Genomic DNA, 19,890 nt, shown 5'->3' with positions numbered 1-19,890 from the left:
TGAGCACTATTGCCTCAGGATGCTTCCAGAGCTAACATTTCCAGGAATGGCGTGGGGGAGACAACATATTTTCAGAGAAACCATCTTCCTGGCAAGCCGTGACTCGCTGAGTCAATTGTTCCAAAGAACCTTCTCTGATGAAAAGACAGGAAAGACAAAGTAGGCAGTAGCTGAGACTGCTGCAATAATGTGACCTTGGAGAGGAGCTGGTAGACAAAAACATTGGTGGGGAACCTCTGGCCATCCCACCACCATCTCCATCACAGCTGCTGCTCTGGCCTGAGGGTGGGGCCAGACCTGAGTAGAGCTGATGCCGCCGACCTTGGGCCACTTCTGCAGCTCTGACCTCATCCATCCATTTACTGCGTCCTTCGTTGCACCAGACACTGGAGATGTAGCTCACTCCATCAGGAGTGTAGGCCTCTGCTTCCCAGGGAACTGGGGAAGACAAAGACAGTGGGGGCGAGGGGTGGAGGGTGAGGCGAGGCAGCGCTACCCATAGCCCTGAGAAGGACAAGGCTGACCCCTCATCCCCACCGCCCAGCAGGAACCTGAGACCCACAGAGGTTTAACTTGCTCAAATAGCCCAAGTCACAAAACCAGGCCCCACACCCAACTCTCAAAAAAAAAATTAGGTTGGAACAGACTGTTCAAGCCTTGAGAGCAGGCTCAGGAAAACAAGCAGCACCCTTTCAGCTCAACCCCCAGCCTTCCATGTACCCCGGGGACACAGCTGTACCCACGCAGGCAATCCCTGAAGGGCAAAGCACGGACTGTCCCTGACCCAAAGTCCAGGGCCTCTGGCAGCCAAAGATGCAGAAGGAGTGGGCCGAGCCCTGGCAGGGCCCTCCATGGGCACAAGTCTCCCCTGTGGAGAGGGGAAGGGGCACAAGTCCATGTCCTCCAGGGCAGCACCGCCAGGACCCGTCACTGTGCCACCCTCCCCTGGGTGCAGGGAGGCCTGAGTGAGGGGCATGGGCACAGGGCTCTGGACAAGGAGACCTCACTCTCCCGCCCTGCCACCAGCCTCCAGCTGCATGCACGCACCCTCACCCACTGTAAGAACTCACTCCAGAGAGCTGACAGGTCCTTACACACCCCCAGGGACAGGGAACCCACTACCTCACCTCACAGAGGAGAACAAACATGGAGGCATGCTCTGTGCCAAGGAATGTTCAGGAATTTCACATAATGGAATGCCCTCCTTTAGTCCCTCCGACAGCCCTAGGAGGCCGGCACATATTAGCCTTTTCTTATGAGGAAACTGGAATTCAGAGAGGTTATATAACTTGCCCAAATCCACACAGCTAGAAAGTGGTAATAAGTAGGGTAACGTACGTCTCGGTTTGCCCGGAAGAGTCCCAGTTTACGCCTGTTGTGATAAGTAACAGCAACACAGCTCCCCTGTACTCTCAGAAGCGCTCCAGTCAGACAGTACCTTTTAAGGAACCCAGTCTGTGTTCCCGGGACCTGTGTTCTTTCCCTGAACGACCCACACCACCCGGCCCCATTCTGCCATTCAGAGACTCAGCAGCCTCCTGCCCTCACCTGCTGGAAACTTTGGGCCCTGCTGTAGGCTTCAGGGGCACAGGCTGCAGACTTACGAGCCAGCACAGCTGAGCTAAGGTTTTTCTCCAGAACAGGAAGCACAGACTGCTACTTCTCCCCTTCCTGCACCTGCTCCAGGCCCTGAGGTCCACCCTGTCTTTGGGAGGCACTCAGCATCCCAGGCCCAGCTCTTGTATTCTGAGCAGCCGCAGGCAGCAACTACAGCCCTCACCCAGCCCTGGGCTCCAAACCTGACAGAGGTCCCTAAGCAGGGCGACAGTAACCTATGGGTGCTCTGTGAGGGCTGAAGTGGGGTCCCCCAAGGGGCTCTAGCAGCCACGTCTCCCTCAGTGCAGCCGCTGTGCCTCTGCGTGACCTCACAGTCCAGGTTCAGAGAAGCAGGTGGTAGGGCGTGCTTCAGTCCATGAGCTCAACCTCTGGTTGCTTCAAGGCAAGGGCTCGCTTTCTGCAGCTGTGCAGAGCAGCACCCAAACTGTAGGACAAGCACCCTTGGCCTTTAGAAAGCTCCTGCTTTCCAAAAAGCCCTCATCCTCCTGTTCTTCCCTCCCATGTCTTTCCTCAGCCAACCCATGTTCCCTGTTGGTGCAAGGGGAATGAGATAGGAGAAAGACCCCACAGTGGTTGGCGGGGGGCGGGGGGAGCTGAAGGCCTCTGTTTTCCTGGGACACGGCAAGAGGGTGTTCAGAGTCCAAACTTGAGTCCACAGAACCCCAGGGAGAGAGGCACCACCTGAGCAGGCCCTGAGGCTGGGTCCCTACTGCCTGCCAATGTGAAGGGAGGGGTGGAGGTGCCAACCACATGGTTCCATGATCCCACAGAGGGTTCAGTGACCACAGGGAAGGTGCCAGGATGGCACTCAGATGTCCCTTAGGCTTAGGCCTACACAGGATGCAGGAGTTTGCCCCAACGGGCCTCCGTCACCATGGGTCCCATAGACAGGCCTGCCATGCACAAGGGCCTATCTACCCAGTGCCAGTCAGGAGCTGCGGTGCGCCACAAAGATCCAGCCCTGGCCATATACCGAGGTCTGGGTCAGAACAGAACACACGGGTCTCTGCCTCCCCACAGGGAAGACTCCTCCTATGGGGTAGAGTCTAGAGCAGAGACCATGGGAAGGAGGTAGGGCGAGTAGTGGGGTGAGGTGCTGGAACTCCTGACCCAGGGGGTCCTCACTGCAGCCAGGATGGGGCCCTGAAGATTCCCCATTAACAGACTGAAAACCCAGCCTGGAAGGAAAGGCATTGGGGAAACTGAGACCCAAGGTCAGAGTCCTGCTCAGACCCAGTATCCTGGGGCCTCTTCTCTGCCATGAGGAGGAGCATCTTGTGACTGGGGGAGGCAGCAAGTCAGCTGACTTCAGATACAGAAGCAGGAGTGACTGCGGTGGCTGTGGTGAGCAGCTGGAGGTTAACAGTTACACCAGCAAGAAGTCTGCCCACGCGAGCCACCACAGACATACCACCATGCACGTGGGCTGCGTACACCATGAGATGGGACCTGTGTGCCCATTAGTCCTCCACCAAGGTGTGTGACCCTGCTCTGAGCCTCGATTTCTCATCTACAAAATACATGTAATACCTGGGCCTTGGCTCCCAGTGCCATTGGCCATATATTCTACTAATTAACATTTGTTGGCCAGAGCAGAGAGAGATCCAGGCCTGGACCTGGCCCTCAGCGTGGTCACAGGCAGTGAGGGAAACAAGCAACAACTTTGAAAACATCCCACAGGTATTACTAACCTGTATTAAAACCAAAAAAAAACAAACCCAGTGCTGTCAAGTCGATTCCAACTCATAGGGACCCTATAGGACAGAGTAGAACTGCCCCATAGTTTCCAAGGAGCACCTGGCAGATTCGAACTGCCGTCCCTTTGGTTAGCAGCCGTAGCACTTAACCACTACGCCACCAGGGTTTCCTAACCTGTATTAGTGATGCTAATATTCCCTCCCCCTCCCAGGCAGAAGACAGGAAGGACCTGTGGTTGCTTCGGGGTGGATTTGGGGGCCCTTGGTTCAGGCTCCATTTCTGCGCCCTGGGCTCAGGGTCTCCTATGATGTGTGGAACGTGTACATGTGAGTGCGTATGTGTGTGTGTATGAGTAAAGGTGTGTGGCAGTGTGAGCATGTTTGTAAGTGAGAGTGTGTGTCTGAGTCTCTGTGTGAGAGTGTGTGTGTGTGAAAGTGCAAGTATGTGTGAGTGTGAGTGTGGGTGTGAGTCTAAGTCTGTGAGAGTGAGTGTGTGTGTGAGTCTGTGTATATGTGGGTGAGTGTATGTCAGTCTGTGTGAGTGTGTGCATGTGTGTGTGAGTCTGAATCTGTGTGTGAGTTTGTGTATGTGAGTCTGAGTTTGAAAGTGGGAGCATGTGTGTGTGAGTGTGCATGTGAGAGTGTAAGTCTCTGTGCGTGTATATATGGGTGTGTGAGCATGTATGTGTGAGTGTGTGTGTTAGTCTATGTATGTGAATGTGTGAGAGTGTATATGTGAGTCTGTGTGGGAGTGAGAATGTGTGTGTGAGAGCATGAGTCTCTGTGTGTGTGTGTGAGAGAGAGAGAGATATCTCTCCAGCTCCCCTTGCCTCCTCCAAGCTTGGCAGGTAGTTCCTCAAAGGATACATCCTCTCCCCCTCCCCCCAAAAAAACCCATGCGTTAATTTATTTTTATTTGAGAGCACATGATGAACCATGTAGATGTCTACTTACTGACCTGGAAAATTGGTCACAGGGGGCTGCTGGGGAGCTTAGTCAGATGGCCTCCCAGGAAAGCCCACCAAGGGGGCTCTCCAGCACACAGGGCCCCGGGCGGCCATGACACAGAGTGTCTGCTCTGTTTTGTTAAAAATATTTGTAAAAGCGGGCTACAGAACAACACAACTAGTGATGACGTCATCTGTCTATATGCACAGTGCCTGTTGTAGGGAGGGGCACCCACATGACCCACAGAGACAGAGAGAGAGGAAGGATGCTCACCAAAATATTACCAATGGAGGGACTGAGGTGACTTTGAATTTTCTGAATTATTTGACTTTTTACAACAAGCTCTGCACCTTTTTATAATCAGAATAAAGCAAAAAAATGAGCCTGTGACTACTGGGCCTCGCAGTGCGTCCCCACTTCTTGGGGTACAACTTGGCTCCAGAAGGGCCATGGAGTTGGGATCCCTTCACCCTCCCTCCACCCCGGGGCCAGGAATTGGTCCCAGGGCCATGAGCTGGCATCCCCTTCCCAGGGCCCAGACTGGTCAAGGCCAAGTGGGCCTGGATCAGAGCAGCCTGGTGGCCTTCAGGCTGGGAACCACATACCTGTCATCTCCACCTGGGCTGTCCTGTGCCTTCCTCTGACAAGAAGCAGCACTTCTCCATGATGACAGCTCGTTCTAAGGGAACAAGCATCCTGGGCGTCCACACACACTGTCCCTGCTCTGCTCACAGGAGAAGGAAGTGAAGGAGGAGGGCCGCTGTGAAGGCATCTGCCTGGCCTGGAGAGGGTGGTGGGAAAGACAGGGCACGAAGACTTCCCCCTCTCACCACCTCTGCTGGCCTCACCAAGACATGTCATTAAAGTTGCTTCTAGTTGGCCTCAGTATTCACTTAGATTTTCTGGGGTTATTTTTGCATATTGGTGTTTTTGGTTAGTAGTGTTTTATCTGTTCCCCAAGAGCGAGGCCATTTCCCCATTTATTGATTTGGAAAGGCATTCTTTGTCATGCACTAGGAGCTCACAATCCCCAGCACGTGCTTCCAGCTCCTTCCTCTATCCTCTGCTCCTCGTGTCCCCTCATGTGTGGGGAAGCCTGTTCAGAAGACCAAGGTACATTGATGGGTTGGGAGCCTGAACTTCAGTCATTGGATCCCAACCTGTGCAGAGCTTCACATCCAAGATGAGAAGGCAGAAGCCTTGGCCAGTGGTTTTCAAGCTTGAGGGGCATCAGCATCACCTGGAGGGCCGGTGAAGGCACAGCTTCTGATCCAGGAGGTCTGCGGCAGAGTCCCAGGGTTTACATTTCTAACAAGCTCCCTGGTGATGGTGATGCTGCTGGTCCTGGGAGCACATTTTGAGAACCACTGACCTCGTAAAAATGGTTACCATGCTCAGCTACTAACAAAGGTTGGTGCTTCAAGTCTACCCAGAGAACCCTTGAAAGAAAGGCCTGGAAATCTACTGAAAAATAGCTACTGAGAACACTGTGGAGCATAGTTCCACTCTTACACACATGAGGTCACCATGAGTCCAAGCTGACTGAATGGCAACCAGCTGGTTTGGGCCTCGTGTGGTAGAAAGGGCACCAGGGGCCACACCTGGAAATCTCAGCTGCTGTGTGTTTTACTTTGTGGCTGTGGCGACACATTCTCCTCTTTATGGCTTGGTTTCCCATCTGTAAAATGAGGGTGTTATTCTCAATGATGGCCAGGCCACCGTCCACCCCAGTGTTGGACAAGCCAGTCCCTGGTAGGTCGGGAACAGTCAGGAGCTTAAGAACTTTAGAGTCGAACAGTGATCACAACCTTGGGCAGCGGGAGCCATTTCCACCTGGACTTACCCTGGAAGGGGTCTCTCCCCACGAGAAAGCCACAGTGTAAGCCCCTCCGAGCTTGTAGGGTATCTTAAAGAGAGGCTCTGCAAGGTGGCTGCAAGAAGTGGAAAAGCCATTCCCGGCATGCATTTTGGAGAGTGTGCCGGAGGCAAAGGAAACTGCCTTTAAAAAACTGGAAACAAGTGCAGTCTGACATTTCCCAGGCCTTGCCAGCTTCTGGGGTCAAATGGGGTTACATTACCACCCAAATTCATCAAAGCGGGCCCCAGGCGAATGGGAAAGCAGAGCTCAGTCTCCTTGCCAGGCCAGGCAAATGCCACTTCACAATACAGTCTGTTGGGGATTCCTGGGCAGGGCCCTCGGATACCCATGCATTATCAAGGTTTTTCAGGAAATCATTATTTCAGTTTTTACTCAGAGCCCCCTCTCTTCATCTAGGACCCAAGAGGATCTACCTGCCCGAGCTGGGAACAGAGTCGAGTATCAGAACAGGACAGGGGCCGACCTCACCTGGCTGTGAGCGTCCCCTATTCCACAGCAAGACTATGAAATGGCTCTGGAATCAGACCACTTGGAATCAAAGGGCAATTTTACCCCTTACTGTACAACCTTGAGGAACTTACTTAACGTCTCTGTGCCTTGGAGAGATCATAACAATATAAAAAACATGGGAATGATTGTTCTGAGGATTTAACAAGATAGTGCACATTCAGCACACAGCGCAGTGCCTGGCGCTCATCAAACATCTATTATTATTATAGTGGAGCCCTGGTGTTGCAGTGGTTAAGAGCTCGGCTGTCGGCAGTTCGAATCCACCAGGAGCTCCTTGGAAACCCTATGGGGCAGTTCTACTCTGTCCTAGAGGGTCGCTATGAGTCAGAATCGACTCGATGGCAACGGGTTTGGTTTTTTTTAACTGTTATTATAAGGTCCCTGAGTGGCACAAACTGTTCACACTTGGCTATTAACCTAAAGGTTGGCGGTTTGAACCTACCCAGCAGCACAGTGGAAGAAAGGCCTGATAATATGCTTCCCTAAAGATTACAGCCAGCAAAACCCTATGGAGCAGTTCTACTCTGTTTAATACATGGGGTCACCATGAGTCAGAAATAACTTGACGGGCAATGGGTTTTTATTGTTATTACAACAAAGACATATACTGTATATATTTGTGGTTTGCTGCATATATTCATGCCGTAGTTGACTGTGGAATAAATTAGACAAAATAGCTCTCACTCAATGGACTCAGCCATCCTCAACCTAATTCTTTTGTTGTCTTCATAAAATTGCTCTCTCAAAAAAAGAGGCCTCTTTCAGGCATAGTCTCATCCAGCTATCCGATCATAATAAGCAGGGGCATCAGATTCTGGGGTTCTGGAGATTGGCAGACCAAGGAGACAGAACCCTGTAACACAGGACATCTTAATCCAGACTCTAGGAAACCCTGGAAGATCCAGCATGAGCATCAGAGAGTATGTAACCCAAAAACCAAACCCAGAGCCGTCGAGTCGATTCCGACTCATAGCGACCCTGCAGGACAGAGTAGAACTACCCCATAGAGTTTCCAAGGAGCGCCTGATGGATTGGAACTGCCAACCGTTTGGTTAGCAGCTGTAGCACTTAACCATTACACCACTAGGGTTTCCAGAGAGTATGTAAACCCCTAAATTATATGTATTATTTTTGTGTGGCTGTGCAGATTTGTAGGAGAGGATCCATGACTTTTTTCAGATTGGCAAAGGGGTCAAAACCAAAAACCAAATCCATTGCCGTCAAGATGATTCCAACTCATAGGAACCCTATAGGGTAGAGTAGAACTGCCCCATAGGGTTTCCAAGGAGCGGCTGGTGGATTCAAACTGTCGACCTTTTGGTTAGCAGCTGTAGCTCTAAAAGGTTAAGAAATCTGCCTCAGAAAAGGCTGACGAAGACTCAGCAGGTGCCCTGAACAGCCCAGCCACTCCTCACATACAGGGCCTCCCAGAAACTGGGACTGGGGGACAAAGCTGGACAAAGCTCTGTTATGCATTCCCTTCCAAGAGAGCCAGGCACTTTCCAAAGTGAGGAGTAGACCTGCCATGGATTAATTTGTGTCCCCCCAAAATATCTGTCAAGTTGGCTGGGCCATGATTCCCAGTATTGAGTGATTGTCCACCATTTTGTCATCTGATGTGATTTTCCTACATGTTGTAAATTCTATCTCTGTGATGTTAATGAGAAGAGATTAGCAGCAGTTATGTTGACGAGTCTCAATCTGTAAGATTATGTTGTGTCTTAAGCCAATCTCTTTTGAGATATAAAAGAGAGAAGCAAACAGAGAGGGTGGGGACCTCATACCACCAAGAAAGCAGCACTGGGAGCAGAGCGCGTCCTTTGGACCCGGGGTCCCTGCGCTGGAGAAGCTCCTAGACCAAGGGAAGATTGGTGACAAGGACCTTCCTCTAGAGCCGACAGGGAGAGAAAGCCTCCTGTGGAGCTGAAACCCTGAATTTGGACTTCTAGCCTACTGGACTGTGAGAGAATAGACTTCTGTTAGTTGAAACCATCCACTTCTGGTATTTCTGTCATAGCAGCACTACCTAAGACAGGACCCAACCAGGTAAGATGGTGAGAGAAAATTGCTGTCATTGTTAGCGGCCGTCAAACTGGCTCCAGCTCATGGCGACCCCATGTACAAATAGAATGAAGTATTGCCCAGTCCTGCGCCATGTTCATGAACATTGGTAAGTTTGAGTTCATTGTTGCAACCATTGAGTAGTACCTTTCCAACCTAAGGGGCTCATCTTTCAGCACTGTATCAGATAATGTTCTGTTGTGATCCACAGGGTTTTCACTGGCTAATTTTACGAAGTGGATCACCAGGCCTTTCTTCCCAGTCTATCTTAGTCTGAAAGCTCTGCTGAAACCTGTGTGACCCTGCTGGTATTTGAAATACTGGTGGCATAGCTTCCAGCATCACAGCAACTACCCAAGTCACCACAGTGCAACAAATGGGCAGATGTATGGTGAGCGAGCAAATTAGGGGGTGTAAAACCCCAGGCAAGAATATATTACTACGATTAGCCATAATAGCAAGTTGCTTGTGATCTTGTTGGAGAGATAAGCCTGTGAAACAGTACACAGACCCACCTCGCCACAGACCAAAGAAGTAAAGTGCTCAGTGGGGCAGCTGGGACAGCAGGACAAACAGACACGGAGACATATGCAGTCCATGGGCAGCTCAGACTAAAGAGCGGCAGGCACTGTAGAACAGGGGTGAGTCCAGGCTGTCGCTCCTCAGACAGAGGAGGCCTTCACTTCTCTTAGCCTCATGTTCCTCATCTGAAAATTGGGATTTCGTGGACCGTGGCGGCCACTTGGTCTGTCTTCCTCAGTGGTTGCTTTGAGGAGCCAAGAAGCCATGAATGTGAGTGAGAGGCCTTTGAGGTCTGCTTCAGAAGTAGCTGGGGGCCTTGGGTCCCGAGTTCAGATCCAGCATTGGCACATCCTCCTTGGGTGCTCCTGGGTCTAATGTACTTTCCAGATTGTGTGGAACCTGCACAAGCTGTGGCCATTGTCAGGATTCACCTGGTAAATGTCACTGTCAGACATCTCTTCAGGTAAGTGCTGTGCAGAAGGAGGGCTGGGGCTGAACAACAGAGAGGCCTCTGGGGGGAAGAAGGGGTTAGGAGAGGAGGAGGCGGAGAGGCACACTCGCAGGGAAAGATCAGAAACATCCCAGAAAGAAATGAAGTTGCACCTTTATGATGAACAGTGAGATTTCTTTTCCCGTCTCCTCACAAAAAAATGCCAGTAAAATACTTCTCGTTGCCTTATGGAATAGATCTATTCTGAGCTCAGTAGCTCCTGTATCAAGGGCCTGTGTTTCCTGTGCTCCTGGCTCTGTTCTCAGCTCTTCACAGGAATCAATAATCAAGACAGAGTGTGAAGAGGGGCCTGTTATTTTCTCCTTTTTTACAGCTGAGGTAGCTGAGCCTCGGACGGCATGGAATTTATAGAGGGTGGACCCAGGACTCTGCTAGACTGGCTGGTGTCACCAGGCTGACCCAGGCAAGAGCTCTTCCAGGTGGGATAGGGGTAGAACAGAACCAGGGGCCCCACTGCTCAAGACACCCAAGCAGCTCAGCCCAACTGCTCGAGGTCCTGGCCCAGCCCCTCAAGCTTCCTCACCAGGTCATGGCCCAAACTGCTCTGGGCAGCCCCTGCCCAAGTGGACATAAAATCCTCTGCAACCCTAATCCCAGGTTCCCTACCTTGTCCTCAGCTGCTGCCCCACCCCAGCCACCTTACCTGTTCCCTGGGTCAGCGTCATCCAGGCCCTCAGTTCATGCTGGGAGCACTGCTGCCTGGGTAGGTAGATGAATGGTGGGTAGGGCCAGGGATGAGGGGATGTGGAGTCACTCCTTGAGGGCCTGGATTGGCACTGTGCCTCCTGGCCTGGCTACCCTCCCCCATGTCGCCCCTTACACCATGGGGAAGAGTTTTCTGCCCTCAGAGGTAAGCTACCTCCCTCCCCTGGCGCCAGATCTGGATTGGTTGGTATTTCTAATTCTTCAAACCTGTGTTGCTGCCTTCTGTGTGACCCTGACCAAGTCACTTCCCCTCTCTGGGCCTCAGAGACCTCTCTGAAAAAATGGAGGCAGATTTCCAAATCTGCCCCCACCCTAGGACATTCCAAGACTGTAACCTTCTGTGGGTCGTGGATTTACATAATCAGAGCTGCATTCCTTTAATTCGACTAACATGCACAGGCTCTTGGTTGAATGTGACTAACACAGGAATGCTCCTGACAGATGACTCAGCAGTTTTCAACCCCAGGCCTGCAAGCCCACATCACTTTGGGCATGAAGGAAAAAGCTCCACTCAGATCCACAGAATCAGAGCCTTTATGGGTGGGCAAAAGGAGCCCTGGTGGCACCATGGTTAAGTGCTCAGCTGTTAACCGAAAGGTTGGCAGTTCAAACTCACCAGCCACTCTGAGGGAGAAAGATGTGGCAATCTGCTTCTGTAAAGATTATGGTCTTGGCAACTATATGGGGCAGTTCTCTGTTCTATAGTGTCGCTGTGAGTCAGAATCAACTAGAAGGCAGTGGATTGAGTTCTACCAGTGAGTGGGACCTGGAGATATGTATTTTTAAGAGGCTGCCCAGGAGGGGTGTTTAGACCTAAGAAAGTAGAGCAAGGGGTTAGCACAGTCTGCTTTTCCCTATCTTGATACCTGAGAAAATGAATAACAACACTGACAAACTGTTTATAGAAAGAACGAGCCAAACAGACCAAGACAGACAATCTCCACAGAAATAACTACATTGGGCGTGGAAGTGGGACACACCTGGCTGGGCAGAGTGGACCTGGGGTACAAGGTATTCAACAGGTGGCAGGAAAAAGAAGGCCTGTGGCCCCCAACGAGGGTGGCCCCAGTTGGGGGGACTTGCCCCTTTCCCACATCTGCACACTTGGGCTAAGGAAAAACCAGTAAACCAGTTGCCCTTTAATCAACTTTGACTCGTGGTGACTCCATGTGTGCTGGAGTAGAACTATGCTCCACAGGGTTTTCAATGGCTAATTCTACATGAGTAGATCACGAGACCTATCTTCCTAGGTGTCTCTGGGTGAACTCGAACCACCAGCCTTTTGGTTAGCATTAACTGTTTGCATCACCAAGGGACTCCTGGGCTATGGAAAAGCAGACTGAAAACACCATGGCCTTCCAGTTGTCCTTCTGAGGGAAAGACAAACTGGCCCAGTATTCGAACAAGTAGAATGGAGAAGTGGCTTGCATTAGCAGTGAGCAAAATGAAAACTCACGAGGCAACTTTACACTCAATTACCAGGAAAAGGGAAGGAAATCACATACTGGCACAACTGAAAGAAACACGGACAGAAGATCAAACACAGCCCCCTGGTAACTAATAGCTTCTTGCTATCGAAGCTACTGCAAAGTGACACGCTGTAGAACAGTTCACAAGAACTGGATATAAAAAAAGCGCAAAGAAAAGATATAAACATAACAGCATGAGATGCAAAGGGAGCTTGCAACGTTGTGGAAACACAAGGAGGACCAAAAGAGCACCATTGCACATCTAAAAAGTGAGTTGCAAATGGAGTACACACATCTGAAAAGCAAACCAATAGCGTGGAAGGGAAACTTGACGTGATCACAATGACTTCAGAAAAAAGGAACAAATGAAATAAAACAATTAGAAGATGATCGTTATAGAACCCAGACCTTCCAGTTTAAAGGTGATTGGAGTCCATGAAATAGATTATCCAACATCTAGATCCCACCCAGCTCTGCAGGAGAAAGATCTGGCGATCTGCCCCCGTGAAGATTACAGCCAAGAAAACCCTATGGGGCAATTCTCCTCTGTTACATGGGCTGCTATGAGTCAGAATCAACTCAATAGCATCCAACAACAAGAAAACAAAAGAATACTTAGAAAAAGTCTCCCCAAAACAAATGAAGAACCAACTGTGTAGATCGAGAGGCCATCAGGGAAACGGACTCAGAATGAGCCACACCCAAAACATGCTGGTAAAGTTACTGAACTTTAAGGATAAAGAAAAAACTCTGCAGACACCCTGGAGGAAAAACCAAGCCACCTACAAGGGGAGAAAAAAATCAGCCTGGCCTGAAATCGTTCTACAGTAACATTCAATACCAGAAAACACGGCAGTTGAGTCTTCAAAGTTGTGTGGAAAAGGGGACCCAAGAATATTACACCCAGCGAAGTCGTTCAAATGTATAGACAACACAGAATAAGTCCAGGAAAATAGAACCTATGATCTTTTTTTGAAAAAAAAAATGCTATCCAGCAATGCAATTTAGCTACCCATGAAAAGGTAAACTCATGACTCTGACAAATATAAAATGAACGCATGTCAAAGATTTTATTTGACTCATTCAAAAATGAAGGAACAAGTAATACATTACAACTGGTTCAAAGGAAAGTTCAAATACACACATATCTAGGCAGATAAGAAATGCTGAAATTAACTTACATACAGATCCAAAACCGATCGCTATCCGCAGGGCTACAATCAATTGTATCCCACTGCCAAAATTATTTTGCATTTCTGCAGACAAGAACCATTTGCATTACTATAACTTTTCTACAACTTAGATTCGTATAATAGCTCAAAGACAGTGAAAGCACTGGCCCCTCAAGAATTGGATAACCCTACAACGGACACATAGCAATTTTTTTTTTTTTTAATTGGGGGACATTTCAAAGTCTTTCTCAATTTTTCCTGACACAACCAAGAGATTATGAAATGCAAAACACAAGACAGCCGTTCTGCCACAGCAGCCAGTGAAGAGTAGCAGCCATGGCTGTGTGTGCTACCCCATGGCCATGGGTCTCAACAAGGGCCACACAGTGACCAAGCATGTGAGCAAGCCGAGGCAGAGCCACCCACTGCGGGCGCCTCGCCAAGCACACCAAGTTCCCGTGAGACATGACCCGGGAGGTGTGCAGCTTTGCCACCTACGAGCGGCATGTCATAGAACTGCTCAAGGTCTACAGGGACAAGTGGACCCTCAAGCACATCAAGAAAAAGGGGAGGGGGAACACCGCTGTGCCAAGAGGAATGGAGAGAAGCTGAGCGATGTCCTGGCCTCCAGGAGGAAGGCAGCTTCCAAGGAATGAGTGCCCCGTAATATAATAAAGCTTTTCCAGAAAACAAACAAACAAAAAACGGCGGGGACAAAAGGTGGTTTAGAAATCGATTTGAATCTGTTTAAATATGGAACTAATACTAGAAGCATTGTGGTTGCAAAATGGAGCATGTGTTATAAACCTTGACAAAGTAAAAATATTAAGCATCCAAATCAGAAGCTAAGAAGAGGGGAGGAGCGAGGATGGTCACCCCTTTCAGTCCAAGAAATTACTGATTCTGCTGAAAGTGAAACAGTTTTTTTTTTTCCCAAGACTCCAATTTCTTAATGAATTTCACAATCATTTTTCTTAAACTTAGAGAAATCTATTATAAACTACTATCTTTTTTAGAAAGTAAAGATTTATCCAGGAGTCAGCAATTTTTCTATTTCTTTTTTTCCCCCTTATTAGATGCAAGTAAAATTAAATACTTTTCATTTAAAGTACAACAGGTATAGTACCAGCCCATCTTTTTAAATTATTTGGGTCTATTATCTTTCTCCCTACCTATGCCTCTGCCTGGAGCCCTGGTGGTACAGTGGTTAAGAGCAAGATGTTGGCAGTTCAAATCCACCAGGCACTCCTTGGAAATCCTATGGGGCGGTTCTTCTCTGTCCTATAGGGTCACTGTGAATGGGAATCCTCTCGACGGCAAAGGGTTTGGTTTTGGTTTCGGTATACCCCCGCTCAGTGGCAGAATTCTCACCTTCCATGCAGGAGGCTCAGGTTCGATTCCAGCCAGTGCTACTCACGAGCAGCCACCACCCGTCTGTCAGTGGGGGCCATCCGCCCTCCTCCCCTCTTGTCAGCTCCTGATTTTGATGTTTAATATTTTTACTTTGTCAAGGTTTATAACTCACACTCTGTTTTGTGACCAGAGTTCTTCTAATATTAGTCTTAGTTCCACATTTAAATAGATTCAAATCTATTTTTAAACCACATTTTGTCCCCGAGGTTTTTTTATTTGTTTGTTTTCTGAACAGGTTTCAACAGCACTTTCAGACTAAGATGGACTAGGAAGAAAGGCCTGGCAATCTACTTCTAGAAATCAGCCAGTGAAAACCCTGTGGCTCACAATGGGTTCCATCCACAACCTATAATAGGAATGGCACAGGACTGGACAGCGTTTCATTCCATTGTGCATGGAGTCACCATGAGTAGGGGCCTGATTCCACAGCAGCTAACAACAACATCTCTTTATCTCTCCAAAATTTTCTGTGTGTATACGCACAGAGCAGGGCCTTGAATGACATTCACCAAATGTTGACACTAGATGGTGGGCAGCACTAAGGGTCTACTGTGAGCCACAGAGTTCTAGGTACCAGGGACACAGCAGAGAACAGAACAGATGAAAATTCTGCTCTCGTGAAGCTGGCATTCTAATGAGGGAGATCTGTTGCTTCTTTCTTTAGGCTTTTCTGAATTGCTCGGTGTTTTGCGTTTTGTTTTAAGAATGAGCTTATATCATTTTTATAAAACAATGCTCATTACCTTCACACACTCCTCAGATGATTCTTCTGAGCAGACAGTTGAGAACCACCACAGTTTAAGCTGTATGAGTCACTGACACTTCAGTATAAATAAGGTTTTCAGAAAGAGAGTGATGACCCAGAATCTCTGGATGTTCCTGCTAAAGACGAGCTTCCCTGGCTCATAAGTGTCTTGGTCATCTAACGCAAGGAATCAACATAGCTGAGACCCTGATTTAGACTTTCAGCTTCTGGAACAGTGAAAAGATAAATTTCTGTTCTTTAAAGCCACCCACTTGGGGTGTTTGTGTTACAGCAGCTCTAGGATATTAAAACAATCCCCACAGCCCCACCCCACCTCTTAATCGGAGCTCTGACTCCTCCCCCCTCTATTTGCACCCTTAGTCCAGCCACACTGTCCTGAGCGCCCCTTCCCCACATCGCCAGGCCTTCAACATGCGTTTTCCTCCACCAGAAGACCCTTACTTCCCCCTCTTTCCTCGTCCCCCAGAAAACACTCAGTCAACACTCCAGATTTTGAGGCCCCTCCTCTGGAAGCCTTCCTGGACCGACCTTTCAACCCCCAGGTCAGGGCCCTTTCCTTGGTGCTCTCACAGTGCCCTTCACCCAGCCGTGAGCCCCCTGTGGGCCGGCCTGACCCTCCTCCTCCTTGTAGCCCAGGGCCTAGCAAGGGCCTGGAGCCCTGGAGGCCAGAAGGCAAGTGGGTGAGAGGTGAAGCTTGGCCTCTCACCAGCCCGGGGCCTCAGCCAAGTGTCTTGCATTCTTGGACTGTTTCCTCAACTGAAAAATCAGGTACATAATCAAGCCTCCCTGGAGGGGAACAAAGGAGATAATGTGCGTGATGGTAGCTATTTGTATCTTAAGGTTTGTTGAAAGAATAACAATGAGATACAAGCTTAAAGGAGGAGAGAGAGGAAACATGAAAGGGGGGAATCATAGATCAGTAAAGAAGAAAAGTGATTAAAAGTTTAATTGGAAAATTTTAAGAGAAACAAATGGAAAAAAAATGAACTTTCCTGGGAGGAGAGCGGCTATGCCTGGAGCCAGCTGAAGGTCTGTGGGAGGCCATGGAGGACACCATCCCACACTGCCCAGGCCTGGGCCCCAGGCCTCAAGGCCCATGCGCGGGACTCTTCCTTCTCAGACCCCCAAGCCCCTCAGAGTCTTGGAAAAGGTCACTCCCTCAACACACACAATCTCCATCAGCGCCCACAGAACCAGCACCCAGCTGCCATCCAGTCAGCTCCAACTCATGACAACCCCATGTGTGCCACAGTGGAATTGTGTCCCCCACGGTTTTCTATGGCTGCTATTTCAGAAGGAGATCACCAAGCCTTTCTTCTGAGGTACCTCTGGGGGGACTCAAACCTCCAAGCTTTCGGTTAGCAGCTAGCGGAGCATATTACCAGTTTGCACCAGCCAGGGACTCACTCCCACAGAAGTTCCTCCCAAATCATACTTTCTAAGTGAGCTCATTGAGCAAAGGAAGCTTCAGAGCAAGCCCCCAGCATAACCCCCAGCCCACCCTGCTGCCTACAGTGGGTGAATTGAGGTCATCTCCCACCCCTGCTGTGCCAGGTGAGTCTCAGGGCAGGCAGGGGTGCAGGAGGCCATCATGGCTGTTACCTGACATGCCCTCCTGTCCACCTCAGGAAATAGTGATGTGAACTTTTTCCCTCAGGGGCCCATCGTCTGCTGTGGGGGCAGGCGTGGGGTTGCAGGAGGCTGCAGCTCAGCACTCCTTAACACACAAGAGCAGTGACGGGCAGGGCCAGGGCACTGGAGCCACCACTGCGTCTCTCAGGCCTCCTAGGACCCGTGGCTCTGCCCCTGATCTGCACCCACCCCCTGCTTCCACTGGGCAAAACTTTGGTTACATTCACCTTTATTGAACACCTATGCTGTACCAGGTGCTCATTTGACCTGTGAGGTAGGTAAATTGTCCCCATTTTACAGATGAAGAAACTGAGGCAAAGCATGAATGGGTTGCTTCACAGCCACACAGCTGGGATTGATAGACCCATGTGGCTCTGAAGTCTTCTATCTTCTACCACACTCCACTGCCCCAGACCCAAGGAGACAAGAAAAGGATCAATGCAAAGCTGGTGGAGCTGAGAGAGAGGGGTGTTTGGCTCTGAGAGACGCAGAACCATGTTTTTTTTAAGGGCAACGCAGCACTCCTTGTGCAAGCGTCCCCAGAAGACACCAATCCCCTACTCTTGGACGTGAGGATTATTTCTAGGCTTTCGCTAAGACTAGCAGAGCTGCAATTACTACCCTTGTCCTACATACTTTGCATGTGGGTGTCTGTAGGATAAATGCTGGGGGGCCAAACTCTGGCAGGTCCCAGGACACGATACTGGGCCTCATGCCAGAGGTGGACAGTCTCAAGCAGAGTCCCCCACCTAGGCCTGCCCCCAGCTTGCACTAGAGCCAGCCTTTACCCAAGAGCCTGGCTCTCCAGGCAGCATGCCCTGAACTACCAGCGGGCTTTCTTACGGCAAAAACTTTTTTTTATTATTTGTTATTTTTTTATTTTTTGGCAGAGGGCTCTGCTGGGCTCCAGCCATGGGTGCAGGAGGTACAAAGCTTGTCTGGGCAGATCGTTATGCAAATAAACAAGCAAGCAGCATTTGGAGAACAGAGGGGTTCCTTGTGGGCTCCCTGCCAGGAAAGAAGCTGTGAGACCCAGAGCACCTACCAGGCCCTCCAGGGTTCTCCTGTCCAGGCTGACGGAACAGTTTTAATTCTCCTGGAACCCAGATTTCTGTCTTTCATGGAGGTTAGGGTAACCCATACAGGCCATTCTTTTGGGTGTCCTTTGGAACGTAGAGTTTTGAAGAAAAAAAGAACTGATTCCTGAAGCCACTTTTGAGTCAAACGATGGTCCAGATAAACTAGTAAGACCGTTTTGCTCTGGGCACTATGCTTTTTTTCAAGAATTCAATCTGTTTTGGGAAACTGACTCCAAAGATCAGACTGATAGTTGTGTTTAGGGGAAATCAGTAATCAGTTTAATTAGTCTTCAAGACAGTGTTCTGTGAAATACCTGTGTAATGTTTGTGATCAAGCTCTCCATCCTCTCAGAAATTTATGTATCTTAAAGAAACCAGCTATGAGTCAGAAATCGACTTGACAGCAGTGAGTTTGGCTTTGGTTTAAAGAAACTAGGTTCTCAGAAGAGATCAACCTCTGGGCTCAGACTCCATTTAGTCTTAGGCCCCATTTCTGCTTCTGAGAAAATGACCCATGACTGTTAATAGCTAAACCAAGGAGGGGTAGCTGGCCCTTGGAAGAACACTTAGTATGTTTTAAAGAGATTAACTGAAGACCTCCAACAGGAGAGGTCCATCCTGTATTATTTTGCTGATCATGAATTCTCTAATGGAAACTTGTTTGTCACACATAAAATTTTTCTATATTTTCTGTTTTCTCTAGACAAACTTTGAGTGCTCCTTATGGATATGTTTTGCGTGGTAGATTCAGCTACACTAATTTAGATGATCCCTTTCCAACTGACAGTAAATTTACGTGGGCAATCTCTTGTTTAGATTCCTGACAAATGTGTGGGCAGTGCACTCTGGGAACTTTAGGATTACCTTTAGATATTCATAATAGTAATGCTAGTAAATATTGGAGAGGTAATGTTAAATTGTTACACATTGTAAAATGAAACTCAGGAGAAAACTCATTGGTTCAACACTCAGGGTATGGTTGGTCATTTCTAAAAGCTTTGATTCCTATTTATGGTATAGCTGAATTGGAAAAATCTTTAAGAAATTTGTCAATCACTATGGGACTAATAGCAGATGAAGTTGCTAATGGGATGGAAACAAAACAGTGATCTCTGACCTTATAAGCCAAGGTGAGATAACAGAATAGCCTTAGATTTTTTTATTAGCCCAAGAAAGTGTAGTCTGTGCTGTAGAAAATACCTCGTTGCACTTGGATAAGTAACACAGAAGAAGTACAACAAGATATACACAGAGTTGGACAGCAAGCTACCTGATTACACACTGTAACATCCTTACAAACACCAGATTTATCTGGTTGGTTACCATCAGCAATAAGTACATGAGCTAGATCACAACTGGAAGGAATAGTAATATTCTTAGTCTACATCCTGATAGTGTTAGGCATAAAAAAAACTTATCTTCTATTATCTTACACACTTACAAGGCAAAAGAAGGCCTCGGGCTAAAATGCTGATGTACATTGAGTCTGCTCACTTCGGCAATGCGATTGATGAGAACGTTGCCCCTACTTAAGATTCTGGTGAAGAACCAGGTGGTATCCAGTGGAAAACCAGCACCATGAGTTTAAAGAGCCTGCTGTGGCTGCCATCTAGGAGCCCAACTAAGTCCAGGTATTGATCATCAGTGTGTTATCTCCAACCTCCAATCAAAAGGAGAGAATGATTTAGGAGATAAAATTGGAGCCATTATTCCCTGTCTTTGACCACAGAGAATATGACCCAGCTAGAGCTGGACTCAGAAGAACCCACAAGGACTCACAGGACACATCAACTGGGCCCTGAGGTATAAAGACAATTTTTAAAAACCCTTGCATCATGTTGATTGCAACTCATATCGACCCTATAGGACAGAATAGAACTGCTCCATAGGGTTTCCAAGGAGCTCCTGG

At 48.7% G+C, this 19,890-nt stretch overlaps 1 pseudogene; it reads left to right on the top strand.

Annotated features, from left to right (window-relative positions):
- The first annotated feature begins 10,568 nt into the window (after nt 1-10,568).
- LOC100669960 (large ribosomal subunit protein eL36-like) lies at nt 10,569-13,784 on the top strand (annotated as a pseudogene).
- Nucleotides 13,785-19,890: the final 6,106 nt, after the last annotated feature.

This window comes from Loxodonta africana, chromosome 13 (genome assembly GCF_030014295.1).
Source record: "Loxodonta africana isolate mLoxAfr1 chromosome 13, mLoxAfr1.hap2, whole genome shotgun sequence".
In the NCBI taxonomy this organism is placed as follows: Eukaryota; Metazoa; Chordata; class Mammalia; order Proboscidea; family Elephantidae; genus Loxodonta; species Loxodonta africana.
This window is presented reverse-complemented; position numbering and strand designations above follow the sequence as displayed.